This window comes from Lissotriton vulgaris, chromosome 3_1, assembly GCF_964263255.1.
Source record: "Lissotriton vulgaris chromosome 3_1, aLisVul1.2, whole genome shotgun sequence".
Taxonomy (NCBI): domain Eukaryota; kingdom Metazoa; phylum Chordata; class Amphibia; order Caudata; family Salamandridae; genus Lissotriton; species Lissotriton vulgaris.
In genome coordinates this window covers 1085234256-1085241269 of record NC_141689.1, presented here as the reverse complement: position 1 = coordinate 1085241269, position 7014 = coordinate 1085234256, and positions in this window count along the sequence as shown.

Here is a 7014-nt window from a genome sequence, read left to right as displayed (position 1 = left end):
GTCTATTATTTCCAAAAGTCTTTGGGCCAAGGTCTGTGTTCCATTATTCATATGTCGAAGCCCAGAACTGATGTGGCCCCACTTCCTGGACCTGACTTTGAAAGAAACTTCGCAGTGCATGTTAGTGTATACAAACTTTTGTTATTTTTAATATTTTTCATTATTTCAGAAGAGTTTTCACTTGTGTTGATGCATAAATAATAATTTTGTGAAACCTTGGAACATTCATTACTTAAAAAAAATAAAATACACTAAACACCTAAAACATGATACTGTCATAATTCCAGGGTATTTAAACTTTTAAAGCAGGTAAAAAATATGTACAACCATCTGAAGTCTGCAACTGTACTTCAACCGGCCTGGCAATAGTAGTGCTATTCACTGCTGTATGTTGTGTGTTGGCTAGCTGGGATATGGAAGGAACTCCAAAATAAAGGAAAGAATCTGGGAATTATATTGCCTTTTTGTATAAGATACTTTAAAGAAAAATCCATTATCTAAAAAAAGGAACTTAAAAAATGTTGGGCTATAGCTTGTCTCAACGTCAAACATGTTTGAAAATCTCTGTCACAGTGACACCTGTTCATAACCTGCCCCAGGCTCATAAACCGAAATGCTAAAACATTTCACTAAACTACCTGAATCAGGAACGTACCATTTCTTTGCAACATAAAAATAAACAAGCCTTGCCAAATCCAGTAGGCCTCAAATATTTTGTTAGCCTTTTGTCTTTCTCAATGCACAATCAGTATTTTAGTCCCTGGCTCATGTACTGCTTAAAAGCATTTTTAGCACAGTCGCCGTACAGTATCAATACACAATATTTCCTGCAATTTTGAAGAACCTAGAAATAAAATTATTAATATACCTACATATTACTTCTGTTATGCACACATATATACACATATTTATATATATACACATGTGCATATTTCTCATTTTGTGTGATCCTGCGATCATCGATGTTCCAACTGCAAAAAATTCTCGTTGCAGACCACAGGAAATGTATTTCCTGCCTGGCTCAACGCCCAGAATCTGTGGCTGGTTACTTCCAACGGCAGAGAAAGCCTGTTAACTCTTTTGTCACCTTGTAACATCTAAAAACATGTGCTTTATTAATTTGTAGGCTATGCTGACCAGAATATTTAACATCACATTAAACACAGGCTCATGTTCTCTGTATGTCGCGCATGCTGAGTAAACGCCGTATATTCCATTCCATAATTTTATCCCCCTATTCTCTCACTATTTCTGTGCATAAGAAATTGTGGGAGATTCTTTTTATTTCATTATTATCTGCTCCGACATCTACGTTGCTCTAAGGCTAGTGCATCATTCAACTTGAACGCAAGCCAAAATTTCACAAACCCTATTTTGTAATGGCGAACATCAACTGTCAGTGCCCTGTTGTGACACCCTCCCCGATCTGTTCCTGCATTCAGACCATTGCTTGCCTACTTAAACTGGGACTGAATTTGGATACTGGTACGAATAAATTATTTTGTACTTAGTACCTGGGTGCTGCAGCATTTTTTTCTTTTTGGGGCATTATTTTGTGTATAGGTGTCTATTGTTGCTGTTGCATGGGAACGTGCATTCACAGGAACTATTGTTGGATTTGGGCCACATTCATAGGGGCCATAGGGGCTTAGTCCTTGTTGGGCTGGACTCATAAGTTGCTGGCTTTGGTCTCGAAGCCTATTGCGGCACTGTCTTTGCATGTGACCTATTCTGTGGCAATAATAACAAGTGCGCTGTGTTGGCTGTGATTGGAGCCTCAGTTGTACCATTCCATTTACTCTTCCCTGTATACCTGATTTTCTGGTGGCATTCTTTCTGTTATTTATATAATGATTTTGTTGGTCATTTCTGTAGGCATGCTGTGCTGCTATGTATGGTACTGGGGGCTGTGGCTGTATGTACTGATCAGCTGGCTGTCGTTGGGCCTGAACGTATTGTGCATATTGTTGTGGCTGGGTCTCTAAGTATAATATGGCAGGCTGTAATGGGGCCTGGATGTATTGCATGGTGAGCTGTTGTAGCAGCGCAGGCGGTATGTTGACTGCCGTCATTTGACTGACAGGTGCTGCTATCATGACAACCTATTAGTTTAGAATGACTATTTAAAAGTTCAATAGCAATCAGTCAGAAATCCCTAAATGCGGAAATTCTAACCGTGCACGAATTTACAACTTTAAAGCACATACAAATGCAATGAAAGGGTGAACTGTCATGGTCCTGTGGCACTAAACCAAGGCGGCTTTTATTTGAGGGGGTGCTTTGCAAATTTATGACATAAATAGATGTGCACGTTATAGAGAAAATACCTCATTTATATGGTAGAAGAACTGTTTTCAACATTACACTGGGCATTTGGCAAAGTCTTGGCATTTACATGCACTTTCTAGAGTGCAAATCAGACTCATTCAAAATGCAAAGAATAATATCTTAAATCAATGGAACTACTTAAAAATGTAACCTACAATGAAAAACACACTACATGCTCATGTCAACCACCACTGCTTTGTGATTGCAACAAGCTTCTCCAACCAGTAGCTCTTGAGCTACTGGTAGCTCTCCAGTATGCAGTTCAATTTACGAAATTAAAACCTATTTAGTGCTTTGTTGAATTAATGTATGTATATCAAAATTGAAACGCACATATTTGATATAAAAGATTGGTATATTCTAAACGCGTAATGTTATTTTTGAAGAAATTTTTTTGAATTTGCCAATATTTGTAAAGCTTATTTTGGAGTAATAAATCATGCAGCATTGGGAGTCTTATTCCTCATACTATTTCCTTGGTGCTAGGGTAATTGAAGCTTTAGCTGCTATTTATTGCCCACCTAGAAGCATTCCATGTTAAACGCCCCCCAGTTAAATGTATAAATGCAGGATAATCTTTTAATGGGGGTCTATGGTGTGACACTCTCTGCCTATACTCTTCCTTCTTAGTTGCTGTAATTGAGATCTTGTATAGGTCCCTCTTCTATACCCTTAATGACACAGAGGTATATACTGTCTTATAATTCTTGATTCTGTGCAGCGGCGCAACCAGGGTAGTGGAGCTGGCTGCCACAACTGGCATAGGCCATCTTAGACTGACATGGGTATTTTGTTCAAAAGCTTGATAGAACTAGCAGTCTTTCCCAATTTTCAATTTTAAGATAAAATATATGTCAAAGTCAGTAGGTATTCTTATATTTAGTAGAACTCAGTATCTTATTCATAGGGACACTAGTATCTATGTTGTTCACTGTGAGCCTGTGAGGAGAAATGCTATTCGCTTGCTTGGGTGTGCCCTGCTTGTATCTTTACCCTAGATGTTGGGAAAGTTGGGGAATCGATCTAGTGTTCCTTTCTCTGCCTGAAGCGTCCGCATGGGGCTATTTGTCTTGGTGGTGACGAATGGGTGGACTTACAACAGACTGCGTAGAATCTGATGAATCTGAGTCTTCCCCATCAATGATGACAATGGAGTTTGAGCCGTCTGAGAGACCGGAATGGATCGAATGAGTGGAGTGGGACGTGGATAGGGCGTCAGAGGTAGACGAGTTGGCTGAGTTGCCAGGCCAAAGTAGGGCAGGGCAAATGGTGTCTGGAGATAATGGGCCGAATAATGTATGTGTAGCAGCAAATATGTCAGTCAAGGAAAGTGTATAGATGTGAACCTGGGTGTTGGAGTGAAGATGAACCCCAGAAGTTCCCAAGCGGTGGCTAGGCTCTCTCGGCGCTTGTTATCAAGGTCTGTTACCGTGTTAAAAGTGGTGACTGAGATAGGGACGTCATGAACCAGATGGATAGAGCAATTGATAGTATGTGGGGTGGTGTTGGACATCTCGGATATAGAGGATGTGATGAGGAGGTCAAGGGGCTAGGAGGAATACTTGGATACTTGTCCCCCCTTTTTGGCTATCAGTTGCTTGGCTAATGATAGACAAAAACACTGTGGGAGGAGGTGCAACTAGGACTGACGCGCTACGTCACTGGACGCACACAGAAGCAACTTCAAAGCACATCTACTTACACAGAGCAAGGCAATGGACAGATGACATTGAACAAAACAAATATCAATCATTACAAAACTTTCAAACACAAATCAAAAACATATGAAGATGCATCGTAAAAAACTGAAAGCACAGTAAAAAGGACCTAGATATTAAATCTCACTAAACACGGTGGAGCACCATGGTGCGCAAGAATGGGCGAGGAAGGAGGGGGGAATCTGAAAATACCACAAGTTACTTCCTCTTTCTGTACCTTCGCGGAACGAGAGAACACGGCAGCAACTGACAAAGCCAGTCAGTAAAGCAGACTAAAAGTGGAACTGAACAAAAGATATGGACACCCAAACCTTGCTAAAATAAATCGTAAGGAGAAGAAAGTAAACAATGGAAGGGCGTGAAGGCAGCACTCATGGAAGAGAACTTAGGGGCACAAGTGTCAGAGGAAGGGCGCGGGAGAGAAAAATGGGCAACAAGGAAGTGCGAAGATGAGGACTGAACAGAGGAAGAGCACAAAATGCTATGTAAATAGGCAATAAACCGTTTGGAGAGAAAAAAGTAAACAAAAACAATACAATATGCAAAGTAGTAATGTGTTATCAACCTAGAACATGGCAAAGAACAAAATGCAATTGCACGTCAAACCATAATGCAACAATGGAGAACTAGGGGAGCCTTCAACTCCGACCCCAGACACAGAGGCTCCGGGGGACACCCTGCACACAGACTTGAACTGGAGAGGGATCATAAACCTGCCCACAGATTTGAACTGTAGAAGGGGAGACTCTAACTCCGACCCCGGACACAGAGGCTCCGGAGGACACCCTGCGCACAGACTTTTAACTGTCGAGGGATCAAAAACCTAGAACCATTGACGCTATAATCATTCCCTCCGGACCGGAACCGGCAGGGCAAACAAGAGTGCAAAACAGGAAAACCACCAACCTTGAAGGCACAACTGTTATGAACCAATATGCAGCAGAAAAGCCTATACTGGCCTCTGACAAGAAAGTGACAAATCGTGACCTTGCAAAGACAGAGAGAAAGAGGGTTCAAATCGTGACTAGAGATAGTGCTGCAGGGGACAGGTGTCAGCCAGAGACAGTCCAAAAAGAGTCAGTCGCACCCTCAGGCAGCAGAGACCCAGCAGATTCAAGGAAAAACAAAAACCTTGTCTTACCCGTGGTCTCTGCCGCAAAGGAGCGGAGCCCGGACCCCTCAGGGACCTGTCGTGGATGTGCACCGGATCCGCTGCAAACAGTACGTAGTACGATTTTACGTTGGGCGCCAGCTGTTGGGGGGGAAGGAAAGCCCTCTGGGGTGTGGTCACGAGTCACAACCTACGAACAACCCTGCTGTGGTCAAGAGCCGTGGTCACAGGTCACCGACGCACACTTCACTGAGGAACAAGGAGCAATGATATGAGATGACAAAGATCACATTTAAAGTGGCATTTTATTTGTTAAGTCTTAAGTACATCAGAAAATGCATTTATTCATTGATCAGCCTGAGCAATGAAATGTTTGAAAGTCTGACGTTAATCTGTCAGGGTTAAAACAAAACGCAAGTTCACATTCAGAATACATTCAAAGAAACCATAGCGCCTACAAAGGTGCTTTTCTGAAGAGAATTACCCAAGCAAGTTTAACATTCCAAAGAGATCCAAGGTGCAAAAAGGACTGGGATCTTTTAAAAGGCACAATAGAAATTAGTTAGGGAAAGCAGAACACTCTATAAAGTCTAGTGCCTTGAAGCACTTTAACTATGGAGACTATCCCAGCAGGACCTAATAGTTTAAGGGAACCTAAAAATGCAAGGAATTGGGTGTGAATGGAAAATACAGAGCAAGGACAGAGATTTAAAAAGACAAAAGTATTATCTGGCTTAGGAAGTCTACCACCTGAGAGAGAGGATTTGAAGTCCCAAGTCAGACAATCGGCTAGCCGGAGAGCTTGCATGCAAAGGTCGCATCAGCAGAGCTCTGACTTCAGATTTGACGTTTGGGCCTGATATACCCCAAATTGAGGAACTAGGGTTCTATGATGACGCTGACCCACGCCCTTTCAGTGCAGGTGGTTTGACCACGAGTGTTCCAGGACACCGGAAGGAAATGTTTTCAGTACATTATGTTCCGTATATTTTTAGAACAGAACATCTTGTACCTTTGAAAGAGAACATTTCCGGAACATCTTGTACCTTAGGAAGAGAACATTTTCAGAACATCTTGTACTTTAGGAAGAGAACATTTTCAGAATATCTTGTACTTTAGGAAGAGAACATTTTCAGAACATCTTGTACTTTAGGAAGAGAACATTTTCATCACTTATTTCTAAACACAATGGTTACATGTTGTACATTACTAAAAAAGGACATTTTTCTGTCACGTTCATTTCTACATATCTGAAAGTGTGAACTCTCATGATAGATGCTGTTTATTGCTAGAAATTGCTGCTTATACTTGTGCAAGCTATGTTTCAAAATATAACGTTAGCAAGGGTTTCAGGAAGCTGTACCACGGGCACCCATCTGTGCGTGTGTGTGTGTGTGTTGAAGTAGGCCGTGAAACTAACTAATCATTGAAGGCTTAATTTTACCCTGTTCATTTCAATGCACAGAAACGTGTGTTTTTAAGCCTTAAGCATAGTGAGCCCTGGGGCCTTTATTTACTAATGAGGAAAGCTAGTTATTTTAGCATATTTTCAGATTTTTATCACGCAGGGCCATGTAGGGCCTTCAGGCTACCAGGGTCGATAAAAAGGCCCCTCTATCACAGTGAATCCCTGCCATTCTCTCTACCATCTGTGGGAAGTACCAGCCCTGTTGTGGACCAGGTATCCCCTGGGAACCCTTCTCCTGCCCACAGACTTCTACCTGCCAGCCCCCCTTTTTTTGGACCTGCTCATCTCATCCCTGGCAGACACCAGCAGAGGGGGCCTACACATGACGATGGTGGCCAGTGGGAGCAGGACTTCTTCCGACAGCAGGCAGATGTGAGGCAGGACATTCG